At 37.2% G+C, this 11263-nt stretch overlaps 1 non-coding gene across 1 annotated transcript; it reads right to left on the reverse strand.

Annotated features, from left to right (window-relative positions):
• Positions 1 to 5438: 5438 nt before the first annotated feature.
• Positions 5439 to 5511, reverse strand: Trnaa-ugc (transfer RNA alanine (anticodon UGC)). Its single transcript has one exon. It is a non-coding gene; the product is annotated as a tRNA-Ala (tRNA).
• Positions 5512 to 11263: the final 5752 nt, after the last annotated feature.

The raw sequence follows: 11263 nt of genomic DNA on the forward strand, positions 1-11263 counted from the left end.
TTATTCCTCTCTGCTTAGAACAGGAGAATAAAGTAGATCAGAGAAAGGATGTTTTATTTCTCGTTCCTGTTTTCTAATACGAATTGATCTGCTTCATGCCAATAAATCCTCCTGACATTTTACAGTCATGGCACTAAATCACTAAAGCATCCATGTCAAATGAAAAAGCTGCTGAAAGTAATGGTATTAAATGATGATTTTCAGGTTCTGTCACCAACTTTAAAATGTATTCTTGATGAGGCATTGGATTTATATATTAATGGCTATATTTTACCAATCCTGCCCAATACATTTCTGCTACAGTCTGTACTAAAAAGTTACTAAACCTCCAAGGACCCTTTGACTGAGAGAAGTTTTGAAATAAATCAATGAAAATGAATGCAGCTTCTTTTCTGAGCGTGGCACATCATGACTGTTTGGCAGAATGAGCACAGTGTTTGCTTGTTTTTAATCCAATAATATCCCTTAATATTTGCAAGATGTGGAAAGCAGTTTGATGGACCACAGGAAATACATTCAGTTATTTCATGCATAGAATGAGGCATGAAGGGCTAAAAGGGAATAAAGAACATTTTCAAGAGTCAGTTGTCCTCCTTTATTTAAAATTAGGCTTTCTTTTCTTCCTTTTATTTTAACATCAAACCTAGATTTCTCTAAGGGATTTTATATAACAGTAGTGCCAATTAGTCTACTGTGCATGCTCTTATACATATTGGTTCTGTATTATTATTATTTAATTTGGAAAGTTAAAAAGTTTTAGGTTCAGGGAAGTGAGTGAAGAAACAGTTATATTTCACCATGCTAGTGCTGCAGTACTTGCAAAGAACAGGAAGTAATTCTTTATTAAGTTATTCAGTGCTGGCACTTAAAGATGACTGCAGATAGCAGCTCACCTTCTGTCAGTGCCCTACCTTTCTGCCCATCTCCAAGCCTGGCCTACTTGCCCTCATCAACTGCTCTTCATAATTTTGCTCTGTTCCTCTGCTTCAAGAGGAACACCTTGACCTGGGTTGTGACACAGCTTCCTTGGTTTCTTGATAATTATTTTTATGTTAAATGTTCTGTACAGGGGGAGGGGAAAGGAAGGGTTTTGTGATGTTTTCTTGTAAGGAGTCAGTGCAGTGTGCTTCTTTGAGGATTAGTACTGGACAGTTTGTGTGCTTCTTTGCCTAAGAAAAAACGGGTCTAATTATATATACAGAATTTTAAATGCAATTTCCAGGCAACTCTAGTGGTACACTGGTAAAATCTTTGTGACCTTTGCTTATCCATCCAGAGAGGTCCTGCTAGAAGTCCACACTCTAATCATTATAGAGAAATGTTCCATTTGATGTTGAGAATGAATTCTTCCCCTGATGGGATAAGCTTAGATTCAGGGTCAGCATATTCTCTCAGATAGCAACTTCATAAAACCTGTTACTTTTTTCCTCATAAAATAATAGAAATTATACCTAATTCTTGCTTTTGAGTTTACTTGACCTATCCTAGTTTGAAGCATTTCAATGTCATGTATAAATTTTTAGTTCAAAAGCTTTTTTACTCAAGGCTCAAGTTGCCTGAGGTCACAACATAGACCTATTAAAAAGTGAAGGAAACCAATTTAACAAAAGCACTAGCAACATTTAAGACATGATTTATGGAATCAGTTTTGCTGGAGAGCTCTGTTTGTGTGGGAAGAAGCTGGATACCAGTCAACACATGGTAGATATTTTGATGCATATATGGATGCTATGGTTTGAAGATGAGATAGCCCCTATAAAGCTCCTGTGTCCATGCAGCAGTGTTCAGAGGTGAAATGTTTAGATTATGAGAGCTGTTAACTCATCAGTAGATAAAGCCATGAAATAGATTAATAATTAATAATTTGAATGAATTACTGGTAACTGGGTGGTAACTAGAGGCAAGTGGGACATGATTGAAAGAAGTAGGTCACTGGGAATGAGCCTGTGGGAATTATATTTTGCCCCTGGACCCTAGCTTGAACTCTTTGCTTCCTGGTTGCCATGAGCTTTCCTCTGTGTGACCCTTCCCCTATGGTGTTCTGCCCCCAAAGCAATGGAGTCAGCCAAGCATGAACTGAAACCTCTGAAACCATGAATCAAAATAAACTTTTCCTCCTCTAAGTTGTTCTTGTCAGGTAACCTTTGGTCACAGCAACAAAAAGCTGACTAACACCATTAACGATCCACATGAGTCAGGTAGGGAGCACAGTGGGGATGACCTGTCTGGAAAAGGGGGTGGACAGTCCCAAGAAGGACTTGGGCTTTGGGAAGGAGTCAAAGTCAGACTAATAAAGTTGTAAAGGAAATTATTTCAGGAGAAAGTGAAACTTGGTTATTTGGAAACAGACAGAGCCTTTTGAGACTGAAAAGACCAGGAATCAAAGGTTGGTTACTACTCCTCAACAGTATTGCTACAACCTCTTCATCCACGACCTTTGTCCCACTAGCAAACAGGGGTCTCTCAGGAGTAATGGCAGATTGTACTTTCTTGGATTTCACCACGATGGAGTTACACAATTCTCAAACTTGTGGTTCAGACAACAAAATGTGAGTGAAATCCTGGTGACAGTATGTAGGAGTTTCAGGAATTAGAGCAGTTGGAGATAGCTATAACGTTGGGCCCCAGGTGGGCACAGTGCACAAAGAACCTGCGGAGGAAGATAGGGCATAGGCTCCACATTTAAAGTTGCCAGATAAAATGCAGGATGCCCAGTTAAATTTGAATTTCAGATAAGCAATGAAGAATTTTTTAGCATAAGTATGTCCTAAATATGGCACAGTACATACTTATACTTTTAAAAAATACATTGTTGAAGATTTAAATTTAACTGGGTGTCCTACATCTTTTATTTGCTAATCTGGCAACCTTATCTAAATGCCAAGAGCATAGACCTGTCCTAATGGAGAAGCATTTGATGGATTTTAAACAATGGAATATTGTAATCAAATCTGAGCATTCTCTTACCAGGTAGGGTTGAACAGAGGAGTGGAGTATGAGACTAATGCTAACGTGGAGGAACTTGGGGAAATATTTTTATTAATCAGCCACAAAGAATAATAAAATTATGGCATTTGCAGGCAAATGGATGAAATTGGAGAATATCATGCTAAGTGAGATAAGCCAATCTCAAAAAAACCAAAGGAAGAATGATCTTGCTGATAAGCAGATGATGACACATAATAGGGGAGAGAGGGGGCAAGAATGGAGGAAGGAAGGACTGTATAGAGGGAAAAAAGGGGTGGGAGGGGTGGGGGGGTAGGGAAAAAATAATAGAATGAATCAAACAACATTACCCTAAGTAAATGTATGATTACACAAATGGTATGCCTTTATTCCATGTACAGAGAATCAACATGTATCCCATTTGTTTACAATAAAAATAACTTTTAAAAAAATGAAGAATCTCAAAAGGACATAAACCAAAAAATATGCCATTTTGACTCAAAACAGTTGTCTGTTCAGTCTAATATTCCAATTGCTAGTAGTACCAAGCAATGCTTTGTAGAAAAGAATGACAATACGAAAAACATCAGTTTTGAGTCTGCAGACCTAGCCTTCAGATTTTGTAAGCCATTTTAACTTATACTAATTGAATACAAAGCACCCAAGTGTTTGGGCATCCTTGGTATATATAGATACATATACAGGTATATACAGGTCTCCATTCTATTTTCAAGTATTTGGGACATTTCTCAAAGGACCCTAATATTTGAAGATTTCCTGAACTAAATGCACAAATGAGATAAGGTTAGGTGAAAACTACTTATTTTCACCCTGGGGGTCCTCTCTTCATTTTCCAAAATAGACCTCTTCCTTGCTTTTACTCAGGACTTAGTACTAGGTATCTGTTTCTTCTCCCACCTTACCCTTGTTTCATAATTGTTTCTGTCCTTTTTGTTCTTGCCTAGTAAGTTCACTTACTCTTTATGAAACTTTAAGACTGAGTGATTTTTCCCTATTGGGAAGTGTTTTTTAACTGTTCACCTGGTTGTAATATAGCTCTGTTTGTACACCCATCTCAAGACATAATGTGCTCACATGGAATGTAGGTGTAAATGCTTCTGTGACACTGTCTCTTCTTATAAGGTTAGTACTCAAGTTTTTCTGTATCTTTCTCTCCTGAAGGCAAAATGATTCTCTTCTTCTCAACCTCCAGGTAGAGGCTGACTTCATGGTTCTTTTCCCAAAATATATATTGCAGAGCCTTCAATTATAGACGTGAAACAAATATTATTGGTCCCCTAATAATGATCATCCATCTATTGACTCAAAAGTGGACCCTGCTTGAGTGAAGTAAAGTTTAATGTAGTCCAACAAGCAATTTTTTTCTTTGAGATTGACTTGGGAAAAGATCATTTATAGAAAAATGAGCAAGGGAAGCCTGGGTCAAAGATGAAATGACTATTAGTGACAATATGACGATAACTTAAAACATTTAGAGAAATGCAAAGTCAATTTTTTTGTACCTCTTCAGGAGCAATAAAAATACTAGTACAAAATTTCAATGTTGTGAACATGCCATTAAGAGAGACATAGCAGAAACAATAAGCCAGAGATTTTTAAGAGGATAAGTTTTGAGTTGATTTTAACTAGAAATTCAACAGAATAAACAAATGTTGGCATTTTTAAGTGCTATGAAAAAATACATACTTGAGAGAAATAAAAAGTCATTGTATTATTTGGGTTTTTCTGAATATCTAGGATATGCCTATTTTAATGCAACCATGAAATAGAAACCACTTTGAATCTTTAAAACAGACGGAATTAAACACAGAGTTAGTGACACAGAGGTAAGATTAAGAAGGACTAGAGAGGCAACACAGGGGCTAGTAACCTCAGGAAGTCACTGTCACCTCTAAAGGAACACAGGTCAACTGCATGTTAGCAAAGCCCAAGGTGAAGGACACCAAGAAAATGCTGGCACCATGGTGACTTGTCCAGTGAAACTGGAGCCATGAAAGGAGAGTGACATCTGTCTAACCCACACCCAAAGCAGAAAGGATTAGGAAGAGATGTACCTGACTTCTCCCTTACTCCTGCCATCTAGGCTCCTGCCAGCACCTCCAATTGCCCAGATTCATTCCCAAGCCATTAGAGACAGGAGCCTGACAAGCATTCCCATATATACGATGAAGAGCTGAGTAAGAAAAGGGTGAAGAACTGATCTAAGCACAAACAGACCCATGACTGACAGACAAGGTGTCTCATGGAGATAATAATTTTTCATTAATAACTTTTTGTTTACTTCTTTTCTCATTTCTCGGAAGACTAGAAGCAGGGTCATCAATTAATTTTTTTTTTGTATTTTTATGTGGCATCACAGAAACAACTTAAAATCATAATGGGTATAAACCAAACAGAAATGTAGTACTTTGTATAAAGCAAAAACACTTTGCAAATAATTCTTTTTTTTTTTTTTTTTTTTTTTTTTTTTTTGGTGGTACTGGGGATTGAACCCAGGGCCTTATGCTTGCAAGGCAAACACTCTACCCACTGAGCTATATCCCCAGGCCCAGTAATTCTTATTTTTAAAAAATCTTCTGCATGTGTTAGGTATAATTTATGCAGTTACTCACATTGAAAATATGTCTTTAGACTTTTAATGCCCTGGCAGCTTCCATACAGAAGTTGGTGTATTGAACATTTCAGGTCCCTAAGTCTGTGTGTGTGCATATGTGTCCACGGAGGGTATAGAGGATGGTAGTAAAGCAACTGAATTTCAAAGGCAAAGGAAATATGAAATCCTCAGGAGAATGACCAATTCAATGTAAGTGTTCCTTTGTTGATGATAAGATTATTTTTTATCCTGTTTTCATTAAGCATGAAGAACACACAAAGTCCTGGAAAGAAAAACTCCTGGTCGAGCACATTTCCATTTTACACAGGGGAGGAGAGAGGCTCTCACATGTGACACTTGAGGCATGTATGACATGCCTAAAAAAGGTCTGTTTATAGCATGTTGTGATTTAGAATGGTGCCGTCAAAGATTCTACAAAGATTATTAGAAAAGTCTGACAAATGATGTGATGTTGAGCTTCCCCACGTGCCCCAGCAGTTAATTCTCAGTGTATCTGTCAGCATATGGTGGAGAGGAGAAGAAACACAAGATGTCACAGCCAAATTACAATCACGTTTTAGACACATTCTCGTGAAAAATTCCATATAAAATATTTATTAATTTATTCCTAAAATGGTTAAATGTAACACTATTGGGGAAGATTTTTCTACAAATGCTTATTAAGCTAGGATACTTGTTTAACACACATCAGCTACTCAATAAATGGTGGATATTTGGATCATATCAGAGAAAAATCAGGAATAATGAAAATTGATAAAATATCACCACATTTATTGATTAGGACTCCAAATCCTTCAGTGATGTAGGTAGGGAAGAGGAGCAGGCCACAATCTAAGACATAAAGGATCGAACGGTGGGTAAGAAATGATAGACACTGTAAGACATTTCTTCTGTAAGTTTAGGTAAAGAAGAAGAAAAGAGAAAGTCAAGCCCTAGCTGCAGGATCAACAGACATTTGTGCTTTCTCTCAAGACTGTGGAAACCAACCCATATTTCAAGGCAGAGTTGAAAGAGTCTACAGAAAAAAGTGAGAATGAGAAAGTGAATGACTGAAAGATCAAACCTCTGGATAAGCTAAAAGAGGCAGGATTGGAGGGGATTAAAGGTACTGATTTCAAAGATCCTAAGAGATGGCCTCAGAAAGATGTGAAACCACCTTTTCCTCTAATATGTGATGAAAAGGAAAGAGAATGATGACTTGTTCTCAAGAGATGCACATTGGACATGACCAGGGTAAAGTAGGACTGTGAGTCAGAACCAGGTAGAGATGGAGAGAGGAGGTCTACACAGGAAAGCATGGGGCCCAACTATAGTTACAAGAAAAGGGTGATGGTCCAGCATATGGCCACTACCAGGGTAGTGCAGAAAGGGAGAAAAGATTAGAGTTCAGGTGTACAGTGAACACTGGGAGAGAGTCTGGGGACAGGTGTTAAATAGCAATGTATTTGCCAGCATTTAGGTAGACGGAAGCAAATGACAGAATTCTAACCATGGGTTGGTCACTTCGACAGAAACTTCATTGTAATTGGTAGGAAGAGGAAGTCATTGACGAGTAAGCCAGTGCCTACCATAGATTAAAAAATACAAAGCAGAAGTTCAATTATTAAACTTGCCACAAAGACAGCATAAGATTAACACCACATTTACTCTGGTGAGCCGTAGCTTGAGGTATGTCTTTGGGAGCAGGATCTAGTCCAAGCCTGGTGTTGGGCTGAGCTTGGATCACATCACCCTTCATGAGGCCAGAAAGAGGGAGACTGTGAAGTCAGATGGAGCAGAAGCAGGAGTGAGAGTTCAGAGTTGATTACTTTTACCCGGCTGGAAAAATAAGAGATGCCAATTACCAAAATTTGGATAAGAAGATGAGAATCAGATTTGAGGCCAGAGAAAATCAAGAATGGTTCTTATTTACTGCTAGAAAGCACAAGCAATCTACAAGGGAGGCCTGATAGGATGACCAAGTAGCAGACATGTCCATTTAAGATGCAAGGATTCCTATGGGTCAAATTCACCATCCCTTCACAGACTGAAAAAACAAAAAGAACAAAATCATCCTACCCTCTCCATTCATCACCCGTTTAAGAAATTTTCCATCTTCAGTTTAGACCTTTTAGCTAGCCTTGCACCTGCTTTGATTTGAGTTTTTAAATGTTTTAATGATTTTTCTAATGTTTTTGATGCAATGAACAATACCACAACCTTTTAGATTTTCATCTAGGTTATAAGTGAATTGTATCTTTATCTTATTTTCTAACATTCAGGCTCTCAACCTACAAATTATGTTTCTTTATTTCACAGCCTAGATGCTGTTTAAGAGAAAGCAAAAGCTTGATGCCTGAAAACAAAGGATCAGATTTAATGTGTTAACATGGAAACGGATTCGAAAGATATCAGTGAAAAGGAAAAATCAGATGTTAAATAAAAGAATAATGTTGAGAGCTCACAGCCTCACAGTTTGAATAAATTGTATCTTCTAACTGAGTGATTTGAATGTCACAGGAACTAGAATTAAATTACTTATGGGCTCAATGGCTCATCACTCAGAAATAGCAAGAAAAAAAATTGGTTGTGTATGAATTCTTCACGAAGTTGTGCCAATTATTACTATAGGACATGACCCAACGATCATTTCCTTTCCAACAGTGGAACTGAGCCCAGCAAGTTTGGTTCTCATGGAAATCAGCAATGTAATTTGATCTTATTATTTCAGTTAATTGATGACAAAAACTATCAAGTCTGTGGCAGTGACATGTCACTAATTAGCTAATATTTATTAAAAACAGATACAAAGTAAACAGAAAAATAGCAAACTCAGTCATGTTGAGTATTATATACATCCAACCTACATCTTCATTTCCTTGTCATCGAATAAGTGAAGTGATGCTTTATCAAAACATCAGTGAAGTCTTTTAAAGTATCTTGTAAAATGTCTTTGCAAAAACTACCAAAAGTGTTTTTTCTGGGGAAACTCTCAATTTTGACTCTCTTTTAAGGTTTTCAATGACAACATTTTGTACCTAGGTCAAAAGTTTCACCTGGGGAATTGAGGAACTAATGAAAAACAATTTGCCTATTTCACAAAGCGGAAAGTGCATATAAAATTACTCCTAATTACTTGTGTCAACCTAATTAACTAAATCTATTGTTTAAAAAATGACCCATGGGAATATTAAGAACAAAGATGAATATTAAATTGAATTTAAGCAATCATTCTGTGGTAAATGTCAGGAAATCCCTTTTAAGAGACATCAACAGACAGATAATGCAGGCCATCATGTCATGAGAGCCTTTTTGTGTCCTTTACTAAGTGTTCTCAAATTACGTCTTTTCCATACTGAGTGTTTTAGTGATTAATACATGTTTGCCGTTACAGCAAGCTTATTTTGATGTATTATTTCACATAGAGATGAATGTGTGATTATGAAACATGAACTTAAATGGAATTCTGAAAACCTCAAATTGTTCTTGGTATTGCTCCTAATGTCTACCTCCTCAGACAGTTTTTTTCTCATATGACATGAACATTATGGTCTATGGCTTAAACATCTACATGGCTTCCTCTTACCTGTAAGACAAAGGCTAAAATATTTCAGCTTAGATTCATTGCAGTTTGTCCCTGATCTACTTGTTCGACATGGACTCATGCCACTGCCCTCCATGCACTGTTAGTGTTCTCAGTGTCCATTCTTCCCTCTCCTGTTAGAATATTACCTTGAGTTCTAGCTGGCATATGGCTCCCAGCAGTCAAACAATCGCAGCAACTGCACCCATACCCTAACTAGTACATATGTCACGTTTCTAATATGGACAAAGAAATGTACATGGAGAGGAAAAAAAAAAAAAAAAAAAAACCCTAGGATTTAAACCCAAATCTTACCTACAGCATCCTTATTACATTGACCCAGGATCAGATGATGGTTGCATCTCTTTTTTAGCAAAACCAAAAAGATCTTTGTAATTCTTCTCACCATGACTACACATGCAAAGTATTTTTGAAATAATTGAATCATCGGTAGGAGGCAGTTGCACATTGGTACACTTTGAATGTATGCACAGCATGTGAAACACCAGATGCCCCGGAGTACTTAGAGCCTTGCTCTATAACCAGTGGAGACCCAAATCAGATCCGTTACACTCAAACCACAAATTCTCAGCAACTAAAATGTAACTGGTGTGGACCAGTGTTATTTAAAGAGAAAAATCAGTGAGCTTTATGAAAATATGAAGATAATTATCAAATCTTTCTGTCATTCTGGGGTAAGGGTTCACTGTGGGATTATTCTCTGGTTTAATCTGTATATTTTTTCAGTTTGTGTACATATGTTTATATATAGGTGAAACATTTAGAAAACACTTTCTAGTTCTTAATCGTCTTATGTTTATCAAGCCCAGAGTTGGAAAAAAAAAAAAAATACCTATTAGTTACCATTAAGAAAATATGTCTGGAAGCCAATGCAGGGGTACATGCCTGTAATCCCAGTGACTCAGGAGGTTGAAGCAGGAAGATCGTGAGTCCAAGGCCAGCCTCAAGAACTTGGTGAGGCCCTAAGCAACTTAGCAAGACCCTGTCCCAAAATAAAAACATAAAGAAAGGGACTAGGGATGTGACTGGGTGGTTAAGCTACCCTGGGTTCAATCCCTGTTATAAAAATAGAAAATATACTTGGGCTTCTATTTTTGACATTAGGATGGACTAACGATCTTGCAGATTTGCCAGTATAAAACAGAAGTGTTGGGCTGGGGATATAGCTCAGTTGGGAGTGCTTGCCTTGCAAGCACAAGGCCCTGGGTTCAATCCCCAGTACCAAAAAAAAAAAACAAAAAAAAACAAAAAACAAAAAACAAAAACAAACAAAAAAACCCAGAAGTGTTGTGAAATTTTATAAACATCCTTTAAAAGTTATATATGAATTTGCAAGATAGCAAGGAAAGGAAAAAATGTTCCAAAGCGAGAATATGAAGCAGGAGAATAAGACAAAAGAGCTAGAGAGCCTTAAGGCCATGCAGTCCTCAAGAGGAGTAGGACTGAGCTGCTCATTACTGGTCATGCACAGGGACTAGAGGCAAGGCCTGAAATGCACACATGCAGGGAACTCAAGCTGGAATCCTATCATGTAAGGCAGGGACCCAAAGGACCCTATCCTCCAGGAATGGGTAACTTAGGATAAAAAAATGACAAACACAAAACAATCAAATAAACAAACAAAAAAAGATCTACACAGTCCAGCCCACGGGAACCTGTCAACCTTGGCTTTGGAAAATGAGGAAACATTCCGTTTTGAGAATTTGTAGCTAAGGACCAGCATTTATGGTGTTCAGGGCCTGATATTATACCATGTGTATTCTACAGTCTGCCAAATTAGGTTTGGAATGCTCGAAATATCCCTCAAAATTGTTTAAACAAAAACTGAGAGTTTACTGCCAATAGAATCTAAGTAAAGAAAAAAGTCTATAGAATTAATTTAGAAAAGATAGAATGTTAGGACAAGACAAAGATAGAATGATAGACAAAGATAGAATGAAAGGACAATGAATGTTAAAAATGAAAATAAACCCGAACAAACATTGAACAAAGCAATGATAATCATGTTCAATGTGGAAAATAAAAATTGAAAGTTGCAAGGAGCTATAATAATGAACAAAATCCTGTGAAGCCTAAAAGGTAGTGTATGTGGTGGAGTT

Source organism: Sciurus carolinensis, chromosome 8 (assembly GCF_902686445.1).
Source record: "Sciurus carolinensis chromosome 8, mSciCar1.2, whole genome shotgun sequence".
Classification (NCBI taxonomy): domain Eukaryota; kingdom Metazoa; phylum Chordata; class Mammalia; order Rodentia; family Sciuridae; genus Sciurus; species Sciurus carolinensis.